General features: G+C 42.4%; 1 protein-coding gene across 2 annotated transcripts in view; it reads right to left on the bottom strand.

Moving 5' to 3' along the window:
* The window catches only part of FAM168A (family with sequence similarity 168 member A), a 201,358-nt gene extending 185,574 nt beyond the window's left edge, over nt 1-15,784 (bottom strand). Inside the window, exon 1 of one of the 2 annotated variants that reach the window (XM_036746209.1) lies at nt 15,547-15,784. The gene's annotated coding sequence lies outside the window, so the exon portion shown is untranslated. The remainder of the gene's footprint in view (nt 1-15,546) is intronic. The other variant, XM_036746211.1, reaches the window with a different exon arrangement.
* Between the last annotated feature and the right edge of the window lie 559 nt (nt 15,785-16,343).

The raw sequence follows: 16,343 nt of genomic DNA, 5'->3' as shown, positions 1-16,343 counted from the left end.
CATAGCACATACCAGAGCTGGGAAGCAAAATATGAGAAATCGATGGTCAGGTCCAGCCTAAATTGTACCAGCTGGGCAGACTTCTAGCTTGCCATCCCTATAGAAGGGGATCAGCAATGACATACCTAACACCTCTAATAAACTGTCAGTTCTCCAAGATTAGTATTGACATCTTTCCCAAAGCTGAACACATTGCTTTGCATGTACTAGGCCCATAATAAATGTTTGCTGAATAAATGGACTGAATTAATAGCACGGTTATATAAGTAGTACTTTACGTAGAGCTATTTGGTGTGGTTATATTACAGCTTTTAAAGCCCAGAACTGTTCAGAGCATACAACCCCTAAAAAGTCTTGAAACCATGATTACAATAATTTCACTTGTAAGCATTAATCCCAATATACAATATTAATTACTAAAGCATGTAATAAAGTACTAAAATCCTTAGACTATTTCTCAACATAAATGAAAGCCTCCATGTGCTCTCATTAAACTTAGAGGAAAAAAAAAGACCTGATTAAGTTACAATCCTTAATCTACCGTTTATTAGCTGTGTGATCGTGGACAAATCGTTTGACCTCACTGAGTTTCAGTTTCTTCATCGGTACACTGAAGATACACTAACTATTACATAAATATTTAAGCACCTGTGCAGAAAGGACACTGTGCTGAGCACTAGGGAAAAATAAAAATGAACAAGACAGAATCCTTATTCTGAAGGAGCTTACAAATTAATATGGGGATAAGACACATACATAACTATAATACCAAAAAAAAAAAAAACAACACTGAGCCAACATACAGAAGTGTGATGGAAGAAGTGTGACGTGAAATTCAAAATAGGAAAGAATATTTCTGACTCCAGCCAAGGTCTTAACCTGGAGGCAGTGAGCTTGGTTTTTTTTTTTTAATATTTTGATAATTGTTTCAATATAATCAGTTTCCTTGGCAAGCCAGCGTCTTTCATTAATTTTAGGCATTTTAAAAACACTCTTGTGAGAAAGAATTCATAAGATTCACTAGACTGACTGTCAAAGGAGTTCAGAACACACAAAAAGGTTAGGAACCCCTGGACCATGGAAAGGTTTCATAGAACCAGTAGACCCTGAAGGATGGGTGGGATTTCAGCAAGTAAGATGAAGTGGGAGGAGGAAACACCAGGCTTGGAGAATAGTGCAAGCAAAAGGAAGAAAGTGGGAAAATATAAGACATGTAAAGGGAGACAAAAAGTAGCTCACTTTTGCTAAAGTTTAGCCTACATGAGAAGAAAGTGGCAAGATATCACCCATAAAAAACTGTTCTCCTTCTACTTGGTGTAATACTCTTAAAAGTTTGAAAGGCAAAACCTTAGGAAATGATTATAGAATGAGTAAATAACTTTTAAATCTAGAATTTCTGAACAAGTCATTTAGATCAGCCATCTTGCTCTTAAAGAAAACAAAGTGCCAAAAGGCTAAATAATTGGAATATGATGAATAACATAAATTACACATTAAACATTACTTTATAATTGCTGAGCCAGTATTATTAAAACAGGATGGAAAGGAGTAAAATCTTAAGTAGGGAATGAATATGCAATGTCTCAAATTTTGTCACAAAAGCCTAAATATTTTGCTTAAAAATCACTGCTTTCAGAAACGCCAATTTTAAAATATTGTATATTTCATAGTTTGCATGATAAGAGCTATTACTTTATGACTAATTCAAAAGAATAATTTTTATTTTAATCCTAAGTGCATTTCATAGAATGTGAATTATGAATTTGAAAACAGAATCACACTACCAGCAATAGATAGTATTGTTGAATATACAAATAAAGAACAATCCTCTGTTCCAGGAACAACTTTTAAACCCTAAACTAAAATTACTGGTACAGTAGTAATCACAAACTTGGATTTTTTTAAACACTTTTTTTAATCTTGTAAAGAATGTTTTTATAAACATCCCTTTTATTAATAGTTAATCATAACATGGAAAAATGTGTAGCTGCTGTATCCAAAAAGTATTCCATACTCTACACCCACAGATCATGAAAAATTTTTATAGAATTTTGTATTAAGTATACATGTTGGGTTAAAGAAATTGCATAGAAGTGATGGAGTGCCATGAAATCAATACTTGCAATCCACATTGCTGTAGTTTACACTTTTCTGAATGTTTCAAACCAGGTGTGTACCATTTGTGCTGAGCATACCACAGAATGAGAATTATCCAAAGTCCATTAATTTTAATATGTATTGGTTTGTAAACAAATTTATTAGTAATTTCTTGCATATTTTTGGAAAATAATTGTATAAGAACTTACATATCTGCTTCTAGAAACAATGTGTAAATAAAAATTTCATTTACCAAAAAAAAAAAAAAAAGACATTACCCAAGCCTAGGACCTACTGCTCCTGCACTTCAGCTATCAAAACGCTACTTTCAAGGTCCAGCAAATGTGCCACCTTCTACAAGAAGATTTCCTGATCTCTAACCCCTCCCCAACAAGCAATTTCTTCCTCCTGAAATTTTCTTGGAGCACACTGTCTGGATTTCTCCTCTACCCTTATCACATCCTACCACGTGTCATACACATTTGGTTCTAAGTCCAATTTTCCCCTACTTAAAAGAAATCACAAACTACCTTAAATCGGGGATGACAACGTTTTTATTTTTGTATCCCCTGTCCCAGCATAAGTCTTTGTATACAGCGTTTGACTAATAGTTGTTGAATTGAAAGGAAAGCTAACCTATAGCAAGAAGATATTAAAAAAGAAGAAATTAAGAATCAATACAGGCAAAGAGCAGACAAGAACTATCACTTCTTGTAGATGGTATGACAGTTACTAAGAGAACAATATTTAGCCAAAAGTTAATTGAAACAATAACTTCAGGAAAGTAGCAGGCTATAAAATAAACCCACAAAAATCAAGACTTCACAAGATAAATGATAAACCATTCTTCCCACCCCTTAGCAGAGAGGCGATGGTCTAGGGCAATGGTGTCAAGCTCAAATAGAGATGGGGGTCACTGATCTACACTTGGGGAGTCCCTGGGTACCACATACTGACTTAGCTTGAAAATGGAATATTAAAAAAGAGAAAAGTAAGCTACAGTTATACTCAAAATATAGGTGCATTTGGGATACCCCAAAGACCAAGGATTAAGACACTGTATTTGTGAAAGTACGCTGTAAAAACAGTAAGGTAGTTATTAATACGTAAAATACAAGCAGTTTAGCAATCACCATTGCTAAGTTGAATGTGCAGAGCAAACTTATTCCGGAAGCTCTTCTGTGTCTTTTCCCACTCTCTTCTCCTTCCCTCTAGACTCAAAGGAAGAAGGTCCCCCACTCCTTGCCTAGGATATGGCCTCCACCTGTGCCCCTTTGAATCCAGCCTTTACTACCCACTTCCCTAAAGCTTTGCTCTAGCAGTCATTCCCATCTCTCCCGTATGCCCATAAATACGTTCAGTCTCCTCAATCCTAAAAAATCAGGATAATAATGATAACGATCTTCTTTTGAGCCTTCTTATGCCATCCAGCCACTACTTCAGCCTTCTCCCTTTCAAGGCCAACCTTCTTAAAAACTTGAACAGTAGTGGGAAAAGGAGACATTTCACAGCTTGTTACCGGCACCACCAGCCAGTCTCTCATGTTGGAAAAGTTGGTGTTAGCTTTCACTCTTCCTCTTCCCCTTCACCTCCCACATCCATCAACTGCAAAGTGCTGTCGAAACAACCTCCACATTGTATCTCCTCTCTGGTCCCTCTCTGTCTATGCCCATTTCGACCACCACATCTTTCTTGCGTAATTATAATTATAGTCTGTAGGACAAAAATAACTCATGTTTATACACTGTCTTAACATTTACAAAATACTTCTCTCACAAAAACCTCATGAGTTGGTAGCAAGTGCAAATAATACCCTCTCCATTTTACAGAGAAATAAACTGAGGCAAACATCCAGAGAAAGAACTCTGGAGTCTGGATGCAGATTGAAGTATACTATCTTTTCTTTTTGGTTGTTGTTTTTTGCTTTTTCTTTCTCAAGGTTTTTCCCTTTTGTTCTGATTCTTCTTTCACAGCATGAGTAATGTGGAAATATGTTTAACATGATTGTACATGTATAACCTATATCTGATTGTTTGCTGTCTTGGGGAGTGGGGAGAGAAGAGAAAGAAGAAGAAAAATTTGGAGCTCAAAATCTTACAAAAATGAATGCTGAAAACTATCTTTACATGTAATTGGAAAAGAAATAAAATATTATTAAGTTAAAGAAAAAGAAACTCAAGACCAAAAAAAGAGAAAGAAAATTGAGGCAAAGAAACATTTCATGATTTGCCCATGGTCACATAGTTAGTAACAGTAAGAGAAGGAATTTGAACCAAGGTCCCCCCAATAACTATACACAGTATGCACTTAACTGATGTTTATCCAAAGAATATTGGATGAACCAAGGGGAAGGAGAGAAGACTGTGTGTGACCTTGGCCAAGTCAAAAAGCAGATTTACCAGAACAATGGTATTCCACACCAAGCTCTGACACAAAGCGTTCAAAAGAACTTGGCATAGCCTAACCAGTCAGTCACTTTCCCCTCTTGGAGTTGATGTTAGACCTTTCTGGGCTTTAGTTTCCTCCGATATAAAATGAAGGGTTTGAACTAGACAGTTTCCAATGTCTCCACTGGCTCTAAAATTCTGGGATTCTATGGCTCTATGAGAAGGGAAGTGATGGAGGCAACTTAATGGAAGAACCATCAGTAAATCCCAATTTACTTGTTGGGGGCTCTAGCGCAAAACAAGTCAAGTTTAGCACCATGGGTTGTGTTTGCCTTGCCAGCAGACTCTTCTTTTTCATCAGCACATGGAAAGATCAGACCTATGCAGAGGCATTATAAAACCAAGAAATAGGACAAAGTCCCCTAGCTCTAGAAACCATCTTCATTTACACTTTCCTCCTTGCTGAGGTCCTCTATTCATGGCTGAGAGGGTTGCTACGCTCCAAAAACATCTTGACCTACTGTCACAGTTCTCAAGAAGGCATTTCCAATCAGTATCCCTCAGGTAGGACCTGAGGATGGTTATTTATCTAACAGAGACAAAAGTTACAGGCTTCTCATCTCACAAGTGCTCTGACTCTCCAAATGCAACAGAAAAACATGCCTGTGCTCAATTTCAGAAGCCTGTCCTCAGTGAACCAAATCACCCTTCTCTCAGCAGAAAAGGAGAACATAGTCTCCTCATATCCTACTACTCGTATCCCTGCAACAATGTCTTAAATCCCTAGTAGGCCTGGGTTTCTTGAGGACAATACAAGGCCCCTACCTTACACTTTTTTTCTCCTGCTGGGTTGAGGGACTGGCTCTGCAACTTGTGTGACCTTGTACAAGTCATTTAGCTTTTCTGAGCTTCGGTTTCCTGATCTGGAATAAAGGGATAATAAGACCTGCTCTACCTGTCTCACGGGATTCATACACACTACAGTGTTTTGTAAATGTCAGGTGTAAATGTTCTTGGTAGAATTACACTAAGTGTTCAGTCAACACTAGCTATCTACAAAAAAGCAGCAAGCAAGGAGGAGAGAGGAAGAACACCAATTACCCAGAAGACTCTGCCACTCATTAGCAGAGTGTCCTCACAAGGTCACAGATCATCCGTGCACAGGACAGGGGACCTCAGCAGTGGTCCTGTCTAACCTTCCTCATTTTGCTGAGGAAGTTGCCAGACCAATGTCAAATAGGAAGGTAGAAAGCAACATTGCTGCGATTTGAAACTAGGTCTTAGGTTTACAAATCCAGCATTCTTTCCACTAAATACTCTCCCAGGCTGAAGCTGAATCTGAACTCAGGTCCTCTGAACCCAGAGCTGGTACTCTATCCACTGTGCCATTTAGCTGCCCCCCAGGCTCATTTTCTAAACTCCAATCTCAAATCACCAACTGCCCTTTGCACATGTAGAATTGCATATCCCTTAAGTATCTCAAAGCCAAAACAGAACTCATTATCTTTCCCCTCTTCCCAGCATTCCTATGCTAGGGAACCACCAGCCTCACAACCTCCATGTCATCCTCAGCTTCTCTTTCACATTTACCCCACACATCGACTCCACTGTCAAGTCTTGTCATTTCTACACCTTCCCAACATCTTTCCTATATGTCCCTTCTCTCTCCTCACAACCACCCCACTGGTGCAGACCCTTAACACCTCATGCCTGGTTACTGGTCTCCTTGCCTCCAGTCTCTTCCATTCCTGTCCATTTTCCACTCAGCTGCCAGAATGATCTTCCTAAAGCCCAGGTAAGACCATGTCACTCCCCCAGCAACATACACACACCACCCAATTCCCTACTCAATAAACTCCAGTGTCTCCCTATTATGTCTAGGATCAAATATGAAAACCTCTCTGTAGTTTTTCAAGCCCTTCATAACCTGGCCCTTTCTACCTTTCCAGATTTCTTCAACTTAACTCCCCTCCACATTCTCCATGATCTAGTGATCTCCAGCACTTCTTAAACTGTGGGTCAAGACCCCATTGGGGTGCTGAATGAATGACGTGGCTGGGGGAGAATTATAAGACAGTTTCAAATCATAGTAATGTTGCTTTCTGCCCATTTGACATTGGGCTGGTGACTTCCTTTGCAAAATGAGGAGGGTTAGACAGGACCACTGCTGAAGTCCGCTGTCCTGTGCACGGATGATCTGTGACCTGAGTGAGGACACTCTGCTAACGAGTGGCAGAGCCTTCTGGGTAATTGGTGGTGTTCTCCTCTCCTCCTTGATGCTTTTTTACAGCAAGTGAAGAAGCGCTGAAGGAGCCTGCAGTGGAAAAAGTTTGAGAAGCCCTGATCTAAACTGTCTCTGAGCCTCAGTTTCCTCCCAGCCTTCTTTGCTGTTCCACACACAAAACAATCAAGCTTCCAACTGTTCATTGGCTCTGCCCCATGCTCCTTCTCACCCTGGCCACCTGGCTTCCTTCAAATCTCAGCTCCAATCCCATCTTCTGGAAGCAGCCTTTCCACCCCTCCCCCATGCCTCCCCTCAGATTACCGTGCATTGTTCTCTCTGGATCTTGGATGTATATTGTTATTTCTGTATTCTTGTCCTCATTAGAACATGAGCACCTTGAGGGGAGACCTTGTTTTTGGCCTTTTGTGCCCTTAGCACTTAGCACAGTAACTGACACATGATAAGGCCTTAATGATTGCTAACTGTTGACTATTAATGGAGATTATAATTTCCCCCCCACCCAGTCACTCATTCATTCATTCAACAAGCATTTATTAAGTGCTAGTAAATGGCAAGTATTTCCACCAAGCTATGATGCCTTAATATATGTGAAACACTGGGCTATATATACTAAGAATTAAAGGATATATATGCTCATACTCCATAATTTGGGGAGAATATGCTTGTGATTCATTGAGCTAGGGAACTCCAGTGATGACTCCCTCTACTACTGCAGATCCCTACTTTGTCTGCAATTTATAGTCTTGGTGAATTACCTGGGGTACTGAGAGGCTATGACTTGCCCAATGTGACACAGCTAATATGTGTCAGAAGCCAGACTCGAACCCAGGTCTTTCTTACTTAAAGGTAGGCTCTCTATCCATTATGCCACACTACCTTTCAACAGCATTTTGTAATGTCATTAATACTGAATACAGAACACACTCTCAAAATAAGATCTCTCTGAAATGCTGTCATACACTAACTACAAGTAGTAAGTTTGATCTAGGCCATATGTGGGGGAAAATATGAACTAAATTCAAACCTGAAAGTACAATGTAATCAAGCCCCAATGTATGCTCAAAAACCCTACTGTAATACCATTAGGTCAAATGTCCCATAGACCACTGTAATAGCAATTTAGATTTGAAGGTCTTTCCCACCCATAAATAGGCCATGTGACCTGCTTACATCACAGGAAGCCTAAGTCACATGCAGTGGGAGGAACTTGCTGAGAGGAAAAGGAAAGTGTGTCACAGGAAATGCTGAGAGCCAGAGTTACTACAGTTAGAGCTGAGGGTGAGAGCAGATGTGCTGTGGCAGCTGTGAGTGTGTTTGTGGGGAGGCCCCAGCAGGGGGCGGATGGTTTTGGGATGGAGTGGTTCTCAGTTGTGCTACTGTGTATTGAGTTCTTTGCTGCTGTGATGGATTGGGCGTACCGGTTATGGGAGCTAGTCCTCTGGTGTCTGAATAAATGCTTTACTTCTTCTACCTTCTACATGGAGAGTCTCGTATATTTTGCGATACAGAACCACACAGGCACTTTGACAATTATCATCTATATTGTGATTACTGCCTTGCTGATACAACCTACATTCCTATGAAATTAATCCTAGCTCTGCTACTTACTTTGTGTGTAACTCTGGATGTGTACTTGGGTGAGGAACTAAATCTTTCTGTGCCTCTGTTTCCTCATGTACAGAATCAGATTACAAGACTATTGCTAAGATGCCTTCTAGTTCTAAATTCCGCGATCCTAAGACCAGTAGCAGACCCTGTTAACAATATTAGGCAGGGTAGGAAAGTTACTTTGAAAAGAGCAAACACTATAGGAAGGTCAATTCTAGTCGTGGACCGATTATATTTGGCTCCATTTTGGGGCCCTGCGCCCTCAGTTATAACCCATGGCACTACCAAGGGAAAGAAACTGAAAAGTGTTCGGCATGTTCAGAAGAGCAACAAAGAAGAAAAGGCTCTGAAAGAACCGTATGCCTGAGCAGAAATAAGGGAGCCTGAAAGGCAAGATGAAGAGACAAATGAAGATCATCATTGAGGCTGTCAGTGAAGAATTGAGGAGCAGAAAACACAGAGCCCAGGCTGGCCCTTTAAAACGTCTACAGCAGAAAAAAAGGCAGCCCAGGAAAACCCAACAATACGTACACAAGAAAGGGACCCAGACACCTTCCCAAGGTGGATGCAAATGAGTTCTGCAAAGGGAAAAATAAATGGGACAACTGCAGGAGGCTTTCCATTCAAAGTACTTCATTAATTGCTATCATCTGTAAACAGAGTAAAAAAGACATAGGAAGGTTAAATGACTCGTCATAAAGGTAGAATACAACAGCACCAAGATTGCAATCCAGGTTCTCAGACTCTAAACCCAGATCTCCACTGCCTAATGAATAAAAATCAAAACCCTGATCCTGGCACTCAAGGCCCCCACAACATGGTTCCAACCACTGCTCCCATGTCTGTGCACCACACTCTAGCCACAGCAGACCTGTGGTTAGTTCTCTGTCCTGTGTTCCTACTCTGTCCTCTCCTGTCCTCAGGCCTTTACTTACACTAGCGCCCATGGCTGGAATGGCCTTCTGCCCTCTCATTCCTATCTGTAGAAGTCCCTCCCTTCTTTCAAGGCCCATCCTGGTGCTACCACCTCCAAGAAGTTTTAGGTAGTGGGGCAATGGGAAAAAAAGGTACAGTAAAATGTGTAAATTTTCAATTCCTTCACTGTGATTCTATTCCAAGTTGTATTGATACTGAAAGATTGTTTGCTAATATTTATGTTATGAAGAAAAGTATTAAAAATGTACCAAAGAAGTGAAAGTCCAGGGGGTTAAAAAAAAAATTAAAACTCGGGGAAAGGGATCTCCAAGCCCAAACAAGGACTTTTTTAAAGGGACTCCCAAGTTTTGTCATCTAGCCTGCCACTGTCCCTTATTAAGGCCCACCCGGGCTCCATCTTGTCCTAAAGTATATGTGTCATGAGCCTTCTGTTCTAATTATAGAATGTGAGCTCCTTGAAATCAGGGACCATCTTGATTTTCTATTTGTATCACCAGAGTTTAGGACAGTACTATGCGCATAGGAAGCATTTAATAAATCCATTCCACTTTATGTTCATGAAAAATCAAAGAAAGTAATGTTCTTCCTTCCTCTTTTTTCCTTGGACTTCTCATATCTAAAAACATCAAAATGTAGTTATTTATGAACAAACCAAGTTATACCAAATATCTGTAATATAAAGTGATTTTACATCTGCAGGAACACTGTATGGTGGAAAAATGGTCCCTGAACTAGAATCCCAGCTCTGGATTTTCTTCCTACCTGGGTGAGTAATCTCTCTAGGTCTCAGTTTCCTCCGCTGAAGAACAGAGATTGCTCTAAAGCCTAGGAGCCCACATTCCTATGGAATGGGAATTATAATTAAGTACTACAAATAGTTCAGTTCATCCAAAGATGTTTGGTTTGGGGATTTATCTTCCTTTTAATTAAAAAAAAATTTATGACTCCAGAATTGCAGGAAACACTACTCTTATAAGCCATTATGTTCATCATCATTAAATATATGCAGGGAGATGGGGTACATAGCAGAACAAGCTCTGTGCAGGGAATCAAAACTGTCCAGTCACAGCCTCCCTCTTTACGAGTTCCTGACCCTCTCCCTTCCCCTGGGGTAAATAGCTGGGTAGATAGAGCACTGGGTCTAGAGTCAGGAAAACTGAGTTCAAATCCGGCCGCAGACACTTACCAGCTGTGCACGACCCTAGGCAAGCCACTTAACCACTGTCTGCCTCAGTTTCCTCATCTGTAAAATGGGGATAATAATAGCACCTATTTTTCAGGGTTATGGTAAGGTTCAAATGTAACACCATTTGTAAAGTACTCAGCACAGTGCTTGGCACTCAGAAGACACTTAATAAATGCTTGCCTGCTTGCTTCCTTCCTTCCCTCCCTGGGCCTTAGCTTCCTCTGTGAAAAGAAGGGTTTGCCCTCATCTGATTCTCTACAGACCCTTCCAGCTCAAATGTTCCAGGATGCTACTTAGCTTTGGAATGTGCTATAAGTCTATTCCAATAAATTTGCCTTCTTAAATGTTAGGCTTATTGGTCGGATGGATGTGGAAAGCAGTAATGGAGGGTGCTGGGTAACAATAGGGAAACAAAAAAAAAACTCAAGAGAATAAACCGGCCCCAAACTATTCACAAAGCAGGTGTAAAACGGGCTATATTTGCCAACACAAGCTCTCACCAGAATGTACACACTTTGAGGACAAGGACTCCTTTCTCATTTGGTGATTTTATCCCCACGAGCACCTAGTCCTTGGACACAGCAGGTCCATACTAATAACTGCTGGATTTGACTGGAAAGGACATTAGAAGCTAGCATGTCAGTGATGAAACAGAAAAAGATCGTTTGGTCCAAGGCCTTCATTTTTAAAGAGGGAAACTAACCCCCAGAGAAGGGAAATGACATGCCTAAGAACACAGAGTCAGTGACAAAGCCCTGAGTACTAGACCTGAGGTGGCAGAGGGGTTTTGAGACAAGTACATTGTAAACTTTAAAGTCCTAAACAAATGGGACTGGTTAGTATCATTTTCAGAAGTACATACAATGTTTTGCTGTTAGATGTCTCATCTATATGGCACTGTATGACCTGCATATCCCAGAAGTTACCCACTTTGGAAAAATACATAAGTCTTAACCTGCAGGTGTCTGCAACTACAAGAGCCACTAAATCTCTCTGGTGAGATTATTATTTTGGACTCTAAAAACTAGAGATTCAAATAATGCATCATCCCACCACTAGATGGGAGAAAAAAAAATAAAACAAGAAATAATTTCTGGACCCTAAAACAAAATCATGTCCAGAATTTCTTGTACTGGTCATACGCTCACTGAATTAAAGGAATTGTTTAAACTCAATTTATTATTACAGTAGGGAAGGCTTGAGCATAACAACAAATACATAACTGGTCCTCTCTGCCTCCAGTCTCTCCCTGTCCAATTTATCTAGCTCAGAGCTGCAAGATGAAATCTTCCTTATGCATAGGTTGGATCACATGTTTCCACTATTCCAAACTCATTGGCTCCCTCATGGCTACCAAATAAAGCCCAAATAAATCAGCCTGGCACTGAGGGGCCTCAAAATGTGACAGTATCCTGCCTTTCCAGATTTATTTCTTCATTGCTTCCCCGGCACAATGCCCTACACTCAGCCCTGTCTCTGGTACATAGCACACAATTTCCCACTTCCACACCTTTGTTCACACTATTACCAATAAATACCTAAGACATTCCCAGCTAGCCCTGTCTGCCTGCTGACATCCTTCAGGAAGAACTAAGTTCAAATCCTACCTCTGACATGCACTAGTATATTATGTCACCTCTCTCAGCTTCAGTCTCCTTCACTATTTAATGGGAATATTAAGAGGACCTACCTACTCTGCTGAGAAAATCAAACAAAATAATACCTGTAAAGCACTTTGCAAACCTTGTAAATATTATGCAAAACTATGTAAATATTAGCTATTAGTATTCAAATAAGTAACTTAAAACCATCTCCTCCATGAAGCCTTCCTGGATCTCTCCAGTAGGAGATAATCTTTTCTTCCTTAGCCTAGTACAGTGCAAAAAAAGGTAGGCTCTGGAGGCAAATGTTCTGAGTTACCTCTAATGCTTACTACCTGTATGACCTTGGAAAAGTCATGTAATCTCTCAGGCCTTAGTTTCCTCATCTGTAAAATGAGATTGTTGCATTAGATGGCCTCTGAGGTCTCTTCCAGCTCTAGGACTATGATGCTCATAATATGTATTATACTTTGAACTCCTCTTATTCTATTCTTTATTAATTATATAGTTAAGGTACATTCATTTCCTTGACTTATTCCCTCTACTAGACTAAAAATTTGAGGACCAGGAATATGGTTCTATGGAAAAAAACAAAGGTTTTTACATCAGAAGACCAGGGTCAAGTCTGCTTCCAACACTTAAAAGCTCTGCAACCATAAGCAAGTCACTCAACCTTGATGAGCCTCAACTCTATAGACTTGATAGCCATATATATGACATATATATATATACATATATATATATATATACATGTGCATATATAGATATATAGATACAGATATATAACTACATCGTGAGGACAATGATTGTGGCAACCACATATTTCTCAGGGCTGGTATGAAGCAAACATTTCATAAATATTAAAGTACAATGGAAAAGGGAGTTATCATTCCATCTCCCAAACATCAAGCAAGCTGTTTAATAAATGACTGTTAAACCAACGAGCACATTTTGATTCAAATGGCAAGACCTTCTGTCACTTGGTTCATTTCTGAACATATACAATAAAAATGCAAACCTTCACAATATTGCTTATTTTGACATTCTTAACTGTAAATGTGAAGTCAAATGGTTTGATAGCTACACTCCAGAGCTGAACACTTGAGCAAGAATAAAAACGATTTTGATTCCAGGGTGCTTATTTCCTTTTCTTTACATCCCTCACCATTCTTCCCTCCATTTGAGCTCTAATCAACAACCACTTCACATTTAACATTTCACGAAATAAAGCAATTCAAACAATCAAGTCCAGAGCAATGTTTTCCCCCACATGCCTCTTCCTTCATTCACATGCTTCCAATAGCCTGTCCTTTCCTCCATCACTGCTTCTCAGTCAGGAGGAACCTGCCACTGAGCTTCAAATCCCATCCTAGACTGAAATAGAAATGAAGCCTCCATTCCTTAGGCTTGTTATGTGACTGAGCCCCAAAATATCTATCAATCAGCTTGTTTGTCCACATCTGACAGAATCCCAGGCATCTGAATTCTTTTAGGAAAAAATTCAATCTATAGAAATATAGAACCATTATCTTACAGCTTATCAAGCAAAGGAGAAAAAGGGGAATCAAATAAAAAAAATGCATCAGTAGGATAGCCTCTCTTTGATGAATATTTATCACATTTCCATATTTCACATCGCCTCTCTGTTTACATAAAGCAGTCAGGCTGGAGCTCATCTCTGTATTAGCCTGAGATATAATGATGGACTTAATTGCCCTGAAAACTGAGACACCAATAAATGGAGTCTTCAAGCAATCAATTTTAAGAAGAAGAAAAAAAGGCCTAAGCCTATTATGCAGACAAGCAAGGTTCCTGTACTCAGAAATAAAGCCAACTTCAGATTTTTCAGCCTTCTTCATCAGTTATCAAGCAATGAAGGTTCATGTTGACAACCTCAATATCATCAAATCTGTCCATTAAAATTTTAAGTTCCAAGGCTAGTTTTGTTAAGAGGGGCAAAGAGGAAGAGGTAGACATCACACAGAAAGAAGTCCATCACATTTACACTCCATCTCCATTTTTTCCCACTACCCTTAGTAGCACTGGCTTTGTTAAACTTTCCCATTCCAATCTGAAGGTATCTCAGAAGAGAACCCCTAATTTCACCCCCTCTGAGGTCCCTCCAGAGTATGTATCAAGGTACAGAGACTCAATTACCAAATGTGAATGGAATCAAAAGAAATGATGGAAACCTAATACTAAATAGCTTAACTTCTGAGAAACTAAGTCTTCTGAAAGTATCTTTTTCTGACCCACTACAAGGTCCTCAGTAAATGCCCTTGGACAACACAAGCCCTCTCAAGTACTCCAAACCCTAGCCTGCTCTGTATGACTGGCAGGAATCGCAATATTTCCTCTCCACAACCTGGGGGGGAGGGAGGGAGGTAGGAGGAGGAGCTCTTGCCCACATTCCTTCTAGCCTTCTTTCTGGATTCCCCATTACCACCACATAACATCAGTACCCTAATACCTTAGATCTACCCTATCTACCCCGATGGTCCTAATCCCCACTTGCTCATATAGAAATCTCAGGAGCTTCTTGCCACTTCTGCAACATCCACTAAGCAATCTGCCTCATCTCTCAATGCTCGCGTGGAGCCACTTCTGGGCTATGTTCTCCCTCTGTGATACCCTTCCTCCCAGTTGTTACTGCACTGAAAGCTATTTCCTGACTGTGCTTACTGTCTACCTGGCCTTCCAGGTGCCTTCTCCTCTAGCCAGCTCCTGGCCAAATTTCTCATCTTCCCTCACATCCCTGCTGGATCTCCCCACTCTCTCCCCGAGATGATCTCAACTATTTTTCCCGTACGGCTCACCCCGTCCTCTTACAGTCCTTCATTCCTCTCTGCTCCCCCCAGCCCCTTCTTCCCCTGGCTGACTTTCCCTGCCCTCTCCCTTCTCATTCCCCGTTTCTGGCTGGCTCACACACCCCCCTTTCTGGCTCCAACTTCCCCATCCCCTTCGGCAGATGCCCCCTCCCTCGAATTCCCCAGTCCCTTCTCCTCTCTCACTGTCTCCCCATCTCTGCCTTTCTCAGCCACCCCACCTTCTTTCCTCCAGTTTTCCACCATTCTTCATCCCCCCCCATCTCCGCCTAGCTCGTGGCTCCCCCTCCCCAAACCATCTCCCCGCTCTCGGCATTTCCTTCATCCCTCATCCCCGTGGCGGGTCCCCAGACCCGCTCTCCTATTCAGCTTCTCCCCATCCCCTCCGCCTGTCTGGCTCCTCTTCACCTCCTCCCGCTAACTCTTCATTCTCTGCCCAGCTCCATCACTACGTCCTCCTCTCCGCAACCACCCCCCCGCCCCAGCTCCTCCATCCCAGAGCTCGGGGGCGGTGGCACCCTCCCCCCAGCACCTCCCGCTGGGGCGGGGGAGGGGGGCTGCGGCCCCGGGAGGGAGGGGCGGGGAGGCGGGCGCGGGGGCGCGCGGGGGCTTTCGGATGGCGCAGGCCGGGCCGGGATGGCGGAGAGAGGCTCGTCCTCACCAGAGGGTAGCAGCGGGAGAAGGCGGAGGCTGCGGCGGCGGCGGCGGCGGCGATGCCCTGGTCTCCCCAGACGGTGGCGGCGGCGGCGGCGTGCCCGGTCCCTCGGCCGGTGTCCGTGGCGGCTGCGCCCTGCGGGGCCTGGGCGCGGGGCTCGGGCTCGGGCTCTCACACACCAGACCGTCCGCAGCGGCAGCACCAGCGGCAGCGGCAGCGGCAGCACCAGCGGAGTCCGACGGGTGGGGGGAGGGGACACACGGGGGAGGGGAAGAGGCGGGGGCGGGGGCGGGGGAGGACCCGGCGCGCCGCCGCCAACACGTCCCTCCTCTCGGTTCCTGATTGGGGCGGGGGGAGGGGGGGGTTGAAAAGGAGGAACTCCAATGCCCAGCATGCCCCACGGCCGCTACGGAGCCTACAATTCCCAGTGTGCATCGGGCTCAGAGCCTCGGCGCTTCGCCTTTTCTGTCTTCTGTCTTCTCTCTACTCCAAAGGTGTGAGTCGCGCGCCACCTCTAGACCCGCCACTGCCACCACCGTCCCAGACCCCGAGAGACTACGCTTCTGAGGCTGCGAGTGCCACCTTTCTTTTCCTTGCTCACGCTACCTAAACTATAGATCGGGGGTGGGGGGGAGGGAGAAGGATGAAGTGTCCAGCCTCAGTGCACGCTGGGAATTGTAGTCCAACATCTCAGGCGCGGTTATGCCTCCATGTTGAAAAAAAATTAAAATTCAGAGTGAAAAAAAAAAGGAGAAAGAAAGGAAAAATGCCGCAGTCTCCCCCCATTGATTGCATTTTATATT

Source organism: Trichosurus vulpecula, chromosome 2 (genome assembly GCF_011100635.1).
Source record: "Trichosurus vulpecula isolate mTriVul1 chromosome 2, mTriVul1.pri, whole genome shotgun sequence".
Lineage (NCBI taxonomy): Eukaryota > Metazoa > Chordata > Mammalia > Diprotodontia > Phalangeridae > Trichosurus > Trichosurus vulpecula.
Note: the sequence above shows the minus strand (reverse complement) of the source record. Positions and strands in the feature narration are given on the sequence as shown.